Consider the following 12,844-nt stretch of genomic DNA (forward strand, 5'->3'; position numbering starts at 1 on the left):
GATGAATGGTGTTTTACGGTTTGTAAAAACTGCTCCTAGAATGCGTTGGTGACTGGAAATGCCGGTCCTCTCTCTTTCTAGTCTTAGCATCTAAGTTAAATGAACATTTGCAAATAAATGTTTAAAACAAGTACATCAACATGTAGCATGTTTAAATCCACTATTGATTACACAAAAATGAAATTAAACTTCTAATTAAATTTGATAAAATGTTGTATTTGATTTATTAAACCTTGCTAAAACAGTTAGGTAGTAATTATGCTATGTATTGAGACTATTTATGACATATTTTTTTTTTTTTTGCGAATAACTGTGTTTAATTAAGTAAAATTATGGCGTCAATATCACGTTGTGCTTGTTAGCTTTAGTTCTACTAATCACAGGATCATCCCTTCCTCAAGTTGCTCTTTACCTGGGCCTTTTTAGGCATTAGTTCAGGTAGATTAACCACCTGCTTGATAAAATGAAAATTCTTTCACTAAAATGTTTCTTTTACTTGAAGTGAAATTATTACACGATCATGCCAAATTGTTGTGAATTAACTCTAGAAATAATTTGAATTAAATATAACACAGGTAACAAAACATTCTAAAACTAATAACAATAAAACTGATGAGGGAAGGGATTAGCTATGAGGTTAGCATACTGGACTCCCACGCGGAGGTCCCGGGTTCGAATCCAGCAGCTGACCCTTAGATTTTCTCTTCCTAGGAGCTTCTTACAGCTCACTGTCCGGTGATGGACAGTGTTGTCTGTAACGAGAGAACACTGTCCGGAGGCCGGCAGTGCACTGGAAAAAGCTCCGGGCGCTAATGACCTCAGCTGTTGATGCGCCAAAAAAAAAAAAAAAAAAAAAAAAAAAAAAAAAAAAAAAAAAAAAAAAAAAAAAACTGATGATAATTACAAAAATTAGAAATGAGATTAGCTCAGTAGTTAGCGTGTACTGGATTCCAATGCCGGTTTGGAACCTCTCTAGATTCCATCTCCAACCTCTGCTGGCCCTTACATTTTCTCTTCCTATGAGCTCACTGTCCGAAGACCGGCAGCGCAAAGAAAAAAAAATCTGGACACCAGTGACCTATACTCGTATGTTGACGAGCCTTAAATAAAATAAAAAATACAGATACAAAAAATTAAATTTAATTACTCATTGTTGATTTATGTCAATATACGTTAACGAAAGATTTTGCCTAACTTTTCTTGCTCAAATAGATGGAAATAATTTTTGACGATGATAAGCCAATCAATAACAGAACAGTACCCAAGTATAAAAACGAGCAATTTAATATCTGAGTAAAAGGAAATGCAAATTTCGGAAACTTCAGTGATACATTAGAAAATAAAATATGTTCATATTACTTTGTAGAAACAAAGTATATCTTAGGTGTGCTGCCGATCATATGAAAATCTCAATAGGATGAAGAAATTAGAGTAAAATTGCATTTATATATTCTTTTTATTTCTTAATTTCAGCCAGTTAGGCAATTTGACGTTCCAAAAAAGCTTATTTTAATTTACATTGATTATAATTTTCTTGCCCGTTCTTTTTGACTAATTTTTCTCAAGTACTGGTTTTTCTAAGTACTTTTGATCAATATTTTTATGAATTGCTTTCTCACCTATTAAATCATATAAAAGCCATTTTATGTTTGGAAATTTAATAACAACTATATTTTATTAATTTAAATGCGTTTCATTTTCTTTAATATTTTTTAAAATATGTTTACATTTTATATACTCTTAATTGTACTGGCCGTTTTCATTTATCAATTATTTTTGTTAAAATATTAATAAAATGATTTATGTAGCTTCAAATGCAATAATTTGTTTATCCAAAACTTTTCTGCTTATTTATTTTTACTGTGTTCTTTATTTTACCACTTCTGAACGAAAAAGGGCCTACATTTTTCTTGACAGCTTCTACGAGTATAACCTAGATTCTCACCCAGGGACTACTAGTAACCACAAATTTAATTACTATTCATTATTCATGAGCTTGCTAATGCAATAGCACTATGCATAAAAGAGCCATATATTTTTTTTTGAATAATCATTTAAGTTAAAAATTCTTTACTTAGATATTTTTGAATATGATGTAAGTGTAAAATACTAAGGTAATTTGTAAAATAAGGGAATATCTCTTTACTTCAAATGACCTAAATATTAAGCAAACAAACTTTAGGAACTAAAAAAAAAAATTGTAAATTTTCGCATGGGTAGGTACACGTGTGAAGTTGGTGTCACATTCATAAGAAGGAAAATAATGGAGCTTATGCGCTTATCCTAGGAATAGCAAACAAATCTTGGAACTAGTAGAAGTGTGAACAAATATTTGAAGAGTATACAGCTTACATGGTAACTCTAGAAAAACTTGAATGACTAGAAGTTCATTGTGTGTGAAGATGGTTTAGAAATAGGTCCAGAGTAAAAGAACTGAAAAACCAGTAGCCTGTACGCTAAGAGGATTGACGCAGGTGTGTGAGGCAACCTTCCGTAACAATCAGATAATTGAATGTCTAATCCTTGGGTCGTGTTGACGTGGGAGGTGTCAAAAGCGACACCTCATGACTATTCTATCAGTTTTCAAACATCTATAAATCTTCAACGCCTAATGAGAAGAAACTAGAGAAAATTCGTTTGGACTTTTGTATGTTCAAATTCCATGCAGAAAACATGTCTTAAAAGTATGGCAATCTTGTGAAATAATTCGAAATAGAATTTTCTCTGGAAACAGCTTATTTTTGAAGTCTCCACCATTATAACTCCTTACACTAAGATCAATATCTGAATTTACCTGGCTTGCGATTGACTGATCATTTATTTTGTTATACCATATATTTAGTATTTAATAAAAGAATCACAAATGCCATCATTAGACTAGTTTTCCGACAAGATTAGGCTAATCGAGAGAAATTCCTAACGAAAGGCCTCGTGATGCGTTCATCGTTGGATATAAAATCTATTTAAATCAATTGGTTCATTTTATAAATTGTAGCCTAATAAAGGTTTTCTAGGTTAACATTACAAAAATAATTAATTTAATTAATTAATTAAAAGGTATTTAGAAATTAACGAAAAAAATTAATGCACATTACTGTTAGTTATCGTTGCTGCTAGAAAGCGCTAGTCTTTTAAAAAAACAAGTTAGGTCACCGAAAAAAAAACTTTAAAAATTGTTAATCTTTTAGGCCATGATTTACTCATATAAATCTTACTCATATTACTTGTTTTAAACTTTTCCGCTGTAAGATTTTTTAAATGAATTTTATTGCAAATATTTTGTTAGCTACAGCTATTAATTCACAAATCTAAATATACTATGTATAAATAATACATATGTTCAATTTTTCATTATATTTTGTTTAATCGGTTGTTCCTAAAACTTAGATGAATAAATATTTATTCCTTCAATAACTAAATTGAGAAAACTACCTTATTCTTATAAAATGTTTGTTTTAAATAAATAATAAATATAAATATTGTAAGTTGTTAAGAATGAAATGAATTGGTGGAAAAGGTGGCAATATAGTCCACCAACTGAAAATATCGAGGCTGGATAATGATGTTGGGCATGTATTACACCGAGATTGAAAAGTGCTAAAGATTGCACAATGTATGACACAATGACAAGATAATAGTTGACAGAGGGTTGAACAATGTGTACGACTCCTGCAAGGGGACCTTTCAGTGCCACGCCTATCTCAGCACCTGCCCTTCAACTAAATACTCTCATGGATTTATGAAATAAAATAACAATGAATTTGTTTTGAAAAGGGTGATTCTGGGTAACGCGAAAAATACTTAAATTTATTCTCAAATTTGTCATTATCCCTTATCACGTTATTAATTGCAAATTTTTTATCTTTATGATAGAACTATCAAGAAAGATCAGCGTTTAAATTGCAGATCTCAAGCATGAATTAAAAATTTTCAAGAATTGTAAACTACTAATTAATGTAACAAATGGTCGATGTATGGACTCTCGAAATTGTAGTAGAGAAAAACATAATTTAATTATAATTAATTATTATTCATAACGCAATTTATAGAATCTAATAAAGGTTAATTGCTTTTTCATAGCACATTGCCATTTTTATTATAATGCTAGCTACAATGGGGTTCATCCAGTCATTAACGATATTTTAATTATTCAGCTAAGAATGAGTCCAACTGCATCTTATAACTGAAATTTGAATAGAAACAACCATTTTTAGCATGATTTTTAACCACTTCTTCGCATACACCCTGTATAAAGATTTAATCGAAAAAGAGTATGTTAAAAAATACTTTACAGGTTTGCATTATTTTATTCTCTCAAAATTATCTTAAGACAGAAAATACAATTTCTTTTCCATTTTTTCAAGAAATTACTGAAAATTTAAAAATTGTGTTTTAATCTTCACCTTTCATCGAATTTCATGTGCAACAGTGAACTCAACACTACGTAACAGGGAGTTAGCATATTGTATTTAGACTGAAACTCGCTAAAGAAACAAGTCTGATCTGAACCATTGATTAGTCAGAAATGTGGTCCCCAGTATTTCATTAATAATACCGTTAAGGATGAGTCCCACTGCATATTATATTTGAAAGGTGAACAAAACTAACTATACTGCATGAAGTACATATTATTGAAGTTGTCCATAATCGAACAAGTTGTGACAGATCATATGTATGAAGTAGGTTTCTTTTTGTAGCCGATTTAGCAGAAAGTTGTTAAAAACGTGAATTTACAAAAGATACCGCCACACTTTGTGTTCTCGTACTCCTCTTGTACAGGAGAACAAGAATACTAGAAATATGTTGTCAAGGTGTGCCTTATATGCTATTGTACAATGTTCTAATGGGGTACAAAGGGCGCTTGTCCTCTTTAGACACTTTCCTCTTTTACCTGTACATTGGTTTGTCCTTATATTATGTGTTCTTAAAAGATAAACTTTTACTCCCACGTGGATTAATGTCTATCCTAATCAGTGTCGTTTCGATATTTCAATATGATTTGAAGATAATTTTAATCTAAGGGATTACTGGAACCGAGAGGTTGGAATGCTATGAAAAGGGTTTACAAAGGGAAACAAAGAAACACTTTATATTTGAAGGATTTATTAATTAAGAATTCATCATAAACAAAACTCTAGGTGTATTGTGAGACTCAAATATCTTGATTGGCTTGACTGTTTCAAATGTCTTTCGCTTTTTGAATTTTTAAAGTCAATTTTCGCATAAGGTAAATTTTTATAATCAAATGAGTAAAATACTTCAACATTTATGGGCGTTGTTATAAAATACTTATTTTTCGTTAATTTGATACTACTGCAATCCTCCGTTTTATCAGTATTAAATCAAATAGAACATTGTATCTTTTAGAATTTTGAAGGAAAAAACATTTTTTCAGCTATTTCATTATTAGCTAGAAGTTATAGAAATTCATAAGAGTGATTCACGCTAGATTTTTAACAAACAAATAATCTTAGTAGAGAGTGCCAAGTAAATAAGTAAAACATTGAAATAATTAATCATTCTTATTTCGTTTGTTAGAGATAGTGTGTGTTGTAGTTGATTTTCCAGGTTTTGTCTTACAATAGTTAGTGGGATAGAAGGTTTGAAGAGAGATGATTTGTGACTTGTATGTTTTAGTTAAGAGAACAGTTTGAAAAATCTCCTACTCACAGAACATCTGAGGGTATGTAGCAGAGATTCTCGTGTAAACAGACACTAGAACTGTTTGCTTCACCCTCTACCCGCGGATATGACTGTGCAAGTAGTGAGAGCGGTTGTGACAAGTCCTATATGTCATTGGTCGACGGCTGACGGGGAATTGGCTCATCAAGTGCCGTATCTCGGCTCCCATTACTGTCACTCTATTATTACACCTCTGGCTGCTCCTCTATTGCTCACAAAATTTATACCAAACGTATACACACAATGTTGTTCGCCATCTAAATTTCTCGAGATATCTATCTTTAGATATAATATTACACCGGTATCTACATCTATTGCTAAATTTGCAATTTATACTAAATTATAATTATAATTAAAGGAATTAATAAAATTGTTTTTATTCCAACTTGAACTAGTTCTATTTGCATTCACAGAATCTTTTTCTATTACTACGAGGGTCGTATGAAAAGTCCGTGCAAAAATAAAAACTACTTAATTTTTTGGGGTAAACCTTTTTTATTTTTCAACATAGTCTCCTTTTAGGCTTATACACTTCGTCCAACGCTGCTCTAGTTTGTTGATCCCTTCCGAATAATAGGATTTGTCCAAGTCTGAAAAATAGCCATTCGTTTCTGCAGTCACCTCCTCGTTTGAATAAAATCTTTTTCCCGCCAGCCATTTCTACATATTGGGGAAGAAATAGTAGTCCGAGGGAGCCAAGTCTGGAGAATAGGGGGGATGTGAAACGAGTTGGAACCCTATTTCCATTAATTTTGCGACCACAACTGCTGAGGTGTGAGCTGGTGCGTTGTCGTGATGGAAAAGGACTTTTTTGTGGGCCAATCGTGGGCGTTTTTCTTGCAGCTCGGTTTTCAAACGGTCCAATAACGATGAATAATATGCACCTGTAATAGTTTTACCCTTTTCCAGATAGTCGATGAGGATTATTCCTTGCGAATCCCAAAAGACAGTCGCCATAATCTTTCCGGCCGAAGGAACGGTCTTCGCCTTTTTTGGCGCAGATTCCCCCTTGGTAACCCATTGTTTAGATTGTTCTTTGGTCTCAGGAGTGTAGTGATGTATCCATGTTTCATCCACAGTGACGAAACGACGCTTAAAGTCCTGCGGATTCTTCTGGAACAGCTGCAAACCGTCCTTGCAACACTTCACACGATTTCGTTTTTGGTCAAGCGTGAGCAATCGCGGCACCCATCTTGCGGATAGCTTTGTCATGTCCAAATGTTGATGCAAAATATTATGTACCCGTTCATTCGAGATGCCCACAGCACTAGCAATCTCACGCACCTTCACTCTTCTGTCATCCATCACCATATCATGGATTTTATCAATGATTTCTGGAGTAGTAACCTCAACAGGGCGTCCAGAACGTTCAGCGTCACTTGTGCCCATATGGCCACTCCGAAAATTTTGAAATCACTTATAAACTGTTCTAATCGAAGGTGCAGAGTCACCATAATGTTTATCAAGCTTCTCTTTAGTCTCCTGAGGCGTTTTGCCTTTCATAAAGTAGTGTTTAATCAACACATGAAATTCTTTTTCGTCCATTTTTTGAAAATCACTCGACTTCCTCGATTCAAACGAATGCCAAACACAAAGAAATAGACCGATCTGGCTGAAACTTGGTGTGTGTTCTTCCAAGAGATGCTACTAACTAAACATAACCTCGATACGCGCCAGTGGTGCTATCTCTCTGACTTTGCACGGACTTTTCAAACGACCCTCGTATAACTTTACGTTATTTTTGTTTTACGAAGTTTTTAATTATTATTATTGAAGGGAAATAATGGCTATTTTATGACGAGTTGTTTTTACTTCCAATTATCCTTCAAGTCTAGTGGGTGTAGCGCAATTCTTGACTCTATATTTCTCCTTTACAAATGTAATAATAAAAGCCAGGAGATGAATGGTATTTGCGCCTCTATTCCTTGCTTATACAGCTCGGAATTCTTCAAACCTCTCTGAAATCGCGATGCCTACAATTCCTTAAAACATTAACGTTGTTATTAAACCTAAAAAATATAACTTTGTTCGCTGAAAACTTGAAAATGGCTCAGATTAATGAGATTTTTTTTTTATAGTAATAGGTAATTGTTTTATTAAAGTTATCCACAGTATCTTTACAGTTGATTTTTAATAATTAAAAACTAATATTAGATTCAAATTTGTGTAGGTAAATATAATTTTAGAGGGTAGATAAGTTCGACTGGAGAGTTTACTTTTGTGCAAAGATCAGTTCTTATTGTCTAGTAAATTTTTTCAGATCACTTAAAGAAATTTGCATTTCTCAGGCGCACTTTTCATTAAGCAGTTTTAGTTTTTTCTCAAAAGTAGTTTCGAAGGTTGTCTTAATAGTTTTAAAGAACAAGAAAGTAAAGCATGATCTGTCTTTTAGATCGGAAGGCTAACTGCTAATTAGTTACCGTTAACCGAGGTGGAAAGCAAAATGTACGCAAAAGATTCACGCCCAATGCTTCTTCTTGAAATTCGTAAAAGTGAATGTAATAACTCTTACAAAAGTAAATCTGGTAGCTGATACAATGACATGATAGGAGTCACCATATTGTTGTTCTCAATTATTGACCGCCTCGTTAAGTCAGTGTTTGGTGTAAAAGTTTTGAGCATGGTTTGAGGTCGGTCCTTGGTGGAAGGCTTCACTGAACCTAACAGTTTAATCCAAAATGGATTCATTAGTGCGTTGAATAAAGAGCACATTGTAGTTAAGCCACAATTTTGATTATCTGTCAAGGAGTTTTGTCCGTAGGTTGTAGCTTTTTTAAAAATTATTTTCGTCTGACTTAAATCCGGATTGATTTTAAATGTTTGTCCACGTAGAGGACAGGATCTCAGGAATGGAGTACAGACTGAAAGGATCGATGAAAGACATGTCGCAGAATAAAGATTTAATTCAGATATTTTTGTTTCGCTTTAGTTTTCACATTTTGAATTATTCTTCTGGAGAATTTAAGTCTAATTAAAAGAAGCGAGTCGACTCGGCTAGTTCTGTATGAGGAAAGAGGATGATCTGCGATTATGAAAGTAGTGTGTGAAAATTGGAAGATCTGAAATGAATATTATATACAGAATCGATCCAAGAATGTTTCTCTGAAGCGCCTAATCCTAAACCATACTTTCGGAACACTGTGATCCCAAGATACACACTTCGTTATATGGTACAGACTAATACAGTGCAAAAAGCAATCCCTTAGTCCTGATACTAATAAGGAACATTTCCCTACCTGAGGCATCAATTGCTGAAAGCCAAATAAAAATAGCAGATTGCAGGGTGAGTCATACGTGTAGGACATAGCAACTAGCAGGCAATCACCGAACGTTATCAAAGGAGTGCCCGCGGTCCATGATTATAGATTATAGCATAATTACTGAGTCAGATGTAATTAGAGACTGATCTATTGTTACATAAACGTGAACATCCTTTCCACTAATCATAGATAATAGTCCAAAGATTCTCTCCGCAACAAGTACCCAACCCTCAGCGTACTAACACCCTTCTTGCAATATCCACCAACCCTATTCTTGCTTGTTCTTCAACCCTGATTCAACCCTCAGCTAACTAAATTGATTTCAGTAGAATTATTGTATTAGCATTGCTTCAATTTTCAGGTTAGTTGATTTAGAAGGGACTTGTTTTAAAGATTAACATTATACTTGGTTATTTTCCTACCAATGGATCTTACCAAACAAAAAATTGAGCTTAGTATTCATAAATATTAATATAGTACAAATTTAGATATTGTAGGAATTCCCTTTTTAAAAAAATCTAGTACGGACTGACCGATTAATTCATCTTACCGTAATTTGTGTGATGAAATACGCTGGAATTGTCAAAATACGATCTCTCGTTTCTTCAGTAAAGAGCAAGTCCTCTTCCACAGATTTTATTTCAATTTATTCAACATCAACTGACTTAAAACCTTACAGTTTAAAATTCTAAGAACAATAGTTAACGCTCCCTTCTACGAGTACATCTCCGATCACGCAATACACTCTGATCTAAATATTCTACTCGTTACTGAAATAGCCCAATCTCGATACATAAAACTCCACTCAAGTTTAGGAAATCATTACAACTCTCTGGTCCACAACTTGTCCACCAGTACACTTCCTTCAAATCCACATTGCAACTAAAGCGGCGGTCATTTTAACGCCGATCTTTCTTAGCACTAAACGGTTCCAGGAATCGCTGTTTAGAGAACTTAGTTATTATAACTGCCATGAAAAACTATTTATTACATGTTGTATTATATTATACGCCATACTTATAGTTTTAGTGACGTGATATTGTATTTACAGTTAATTATTTTAATAATTAAAACATGTTTAAAAACCGTATGAAACCAAAATATTAAGTTAGTCGAATGTTATTTACTCAAAAAGAATGTACAAATTAAATAATATTTATTCTTGCATGGTGTAAAACGACACCTTGATCAAATACCTTGACATCAAACCAATCCAACCTTATGTGATCCTTTGATTCTCAGTTCTTCTTTAAACTTGTTAGCGCCTGCAGATAATCTTGAATTCCTGGGAGTACCACCTTTGCCGTTGTGATATCACTATTTCCTTCCAAATAGGCACCCTAAAGTTTCCTACTCCATTTCCTTCCTTAAAGGTTGATTCTTAAACTTGGGTTGTAGACGTTACAGTTTTATCCAAACGTGCAGTTTACCAGCTATGAGCAACATGAAGGTGAAGATCCCAGAATAGTTTGATAACGGTAAGAAGATGAAATGGGCAAGTATTCCAGTGAGCATGATGTAGCCAAAGTGCATCTACATTTTTTTGGGGGAGATTGTGGTTCTTTAAACGGAAAGAGTGCTGAGTGACAATGCATTCTTTAGGAGAAACTGGATTAACTACATCAACGATTATTCCCTTTTCTGCGTTTACCCAAGTTTAACCTTATGAACCAATAATTTTTCTCAACATAATAATACGAGTAAACCTGTGATAGTTCATTTCATTGTCTTGAAATAAGGCTGTCTCAGCTTCATCACTTCACAAAATACTGCATTGTACGAACAGCTCTGTTAGGTATCTAAAGACCGACGTTGGATACTGTAGGTCACAGTAGACCTAACTTTTTTTCAACATCGAAGAGTTGCAACCAACTAACAGACAGGTTAAAAGCGAAGAATCTCTCGAAGAATTTTTTAAAACAAAAACATATCGGGTAAAGAGAACAAAAGTTTATAAAAGTTATTTCATTGATAACCATGCCATTAAAGTTAACATGTCATTTTGAAAGTGCAGTATGTTCCAAATGAGGCGTATGTCGCACCATTTCTTTATGTAAAGATTGAAGAGTATAATTTTAAATGAAACACACCCGTAACTTTTAATCAATCAAATTACTATATAAGACCACACAAGCTACAGATACCATAATGTGGTCTAACTTCCAATTAGTTACTAAACATTAGTGAATAAAATTCACCCCTCTCATGGACAGATGTTGGGTTACGCTATCATAACCATGATTTATGTTCATACTATTAGTTACTTACTTGTATGTGTGTGTTAGTGTGTCTGATTACAGTAATCAAGATGCTGCTACCAAAGTTAGATGTTTGCTAACGTGTAATTGATCCCATTGGGAAATATGCACCTGCAGCCCCCTATATTTTTGCGCCGAAGGGAATAATACAAGCTTTCCTTATTGGATAAAAAAATATATATATTATTTGATTAAGTTATCTTTTTGTTTATGCCCTTAATCTGCAGCCAATCAGCGAAAAATAATATCTAATCAGTAGTGTTTGATTCCATGTAGTTTTCTGACTTTGAAATATGGCGATTAGGCACGCACAAAACGTTAGAGAGAGATAGGTTGATTGGTCGCAGGAGTGGGAGAGAGAAATCAATTTTGATTCAGGAGTGTACTGTCTATTTAAAAATTGATGTTAAATTTTTGTGTTTTCCATATTTTCTTGTCCTTTTACATCTTGGTACCTCTCCGTATCTAATAAGGACCAAGCAGATTCGAGCCAACTCGTTTGGCAGTTAGAGAAAATAGTTATTTATTTAACAAGTGTGGAAAGTAGTACTTTTCCTCACGCGAGGCAGGGTTTGCAGCGATGCGAGTGCAAGTGCAAATTGCCGAGTGTGAGGAAAATACTTTACACTAGAGTTAAATATTATATTTTTTCTGCAACCATTAGATTTATTAACTAAAAAAATTAAAAATTTCATTTTTACAGTCTACAAAAAGTAATTTATTTATTATAAACATTTATTGTTATATTACAATTATTTACATTACTTACGTATTTACATTACTTATTACATTTTCTGCTGTTTCTTTTATTGATGGAGGAGTGTTTTCTAAACATGCATCACTAGAATCCATTTTAAATTTCTATAAGGTAACACTATAACCTTTTTAACTGTTATAATTAAAAATAGCTAATTATTTATTAAAGTATTATTTTTATTTCTATATTCCTTTCAATTTTTATTTTATTTTTTAATATTCGTTTTTTAATTATTTAGTTACGTTAAATAAGCTTATTAAAGTTTTACAGAAAATATTTATGTTAATAACAAAACTTCTTATATCAAGGAAGCACAATAAAGTTTTTCCACACACTAGTGCGGAAAGTGACACTAATGGGAATTTCCCCCCACTAGTGTGGGAAGTTGGGCATTACACAGCTGATTTTAATTGAGTAATGAGAACTGATTTTAATTGAGTAATGGTTGCAGAAAAAAGAATTTTTTTCATGATTATTTAATTAAGACTCGAATGAATTATTTCCTATATTGAAAATTTAATCAAGGTAAATCGTAAAAATTAATTATAATATAACTCTATATTTTATGATATAACAAAATTACAATCGAGAAATATAAAGATCCTAAAGATAACCTTCTGTCTTCTAAGGTTTTTACAAAAATAGATTCGAAAATAGATTAAATACGTGCTAATTTGTATACGTAGAAATTGTAAATATTGTATATTGCCATTGTATAATGTGACATAAAAGAGCGTTGCCAAGCAGAAGTTTCCAAAATTCCAATTTCTTAACAAAAGAAAAGTTTTCTTGATAAAAGTATTGGTACAGTCATATTGGTTAGGATATAAAGAAGAAGTGGAAAGACAAAGTGATGTAGAAACTGAAGAAATTGAAACAGAAGATGA

At 32.9% G+C, this 12,844-nt stretch overlaps 1 long non-coding RNA gene across 1 annotated transcript; it reads right to left on the reverse strand.

Annotated features, from left to right (window-relative positions):
* Window positions 1–210: 210 nt before the first annotated feature.
* Window positions 211–3,309, reverse strand: LOC141456371 (uncharacterized). The gene is made up of 3 exons (XR_012459741.1): window positions 3,096–3,309; window positions 905–1,100; window positions 211–544 (listed from the first exon to the last, which is right to left on the reverse strand). It is a non-coding gene; the product is annotated as an uncharacterized lncRNA (long non-coding RNA).
* Window positions 3,310–12,844: the final 9,535 nt, after the last annotated feature.

The sequence above is a fragment of the Rhodnius prolixus genome, unplaced genomic scaffold (genome assembly GCF_049639745.1).
Source record: "Rhodnius prolixus isolate KJV_2025 unplaced genomic scaffold, Rpr scaffold_4, whole genome shotgun sequence".
In the NCBI taxonomy this organism is placed as follows: Eukaryota; Metazoa; Arthropoda; class Insecta; order Hemiptera; family Reduviidae; genus Rhodnius; species Rhodnius prolixus.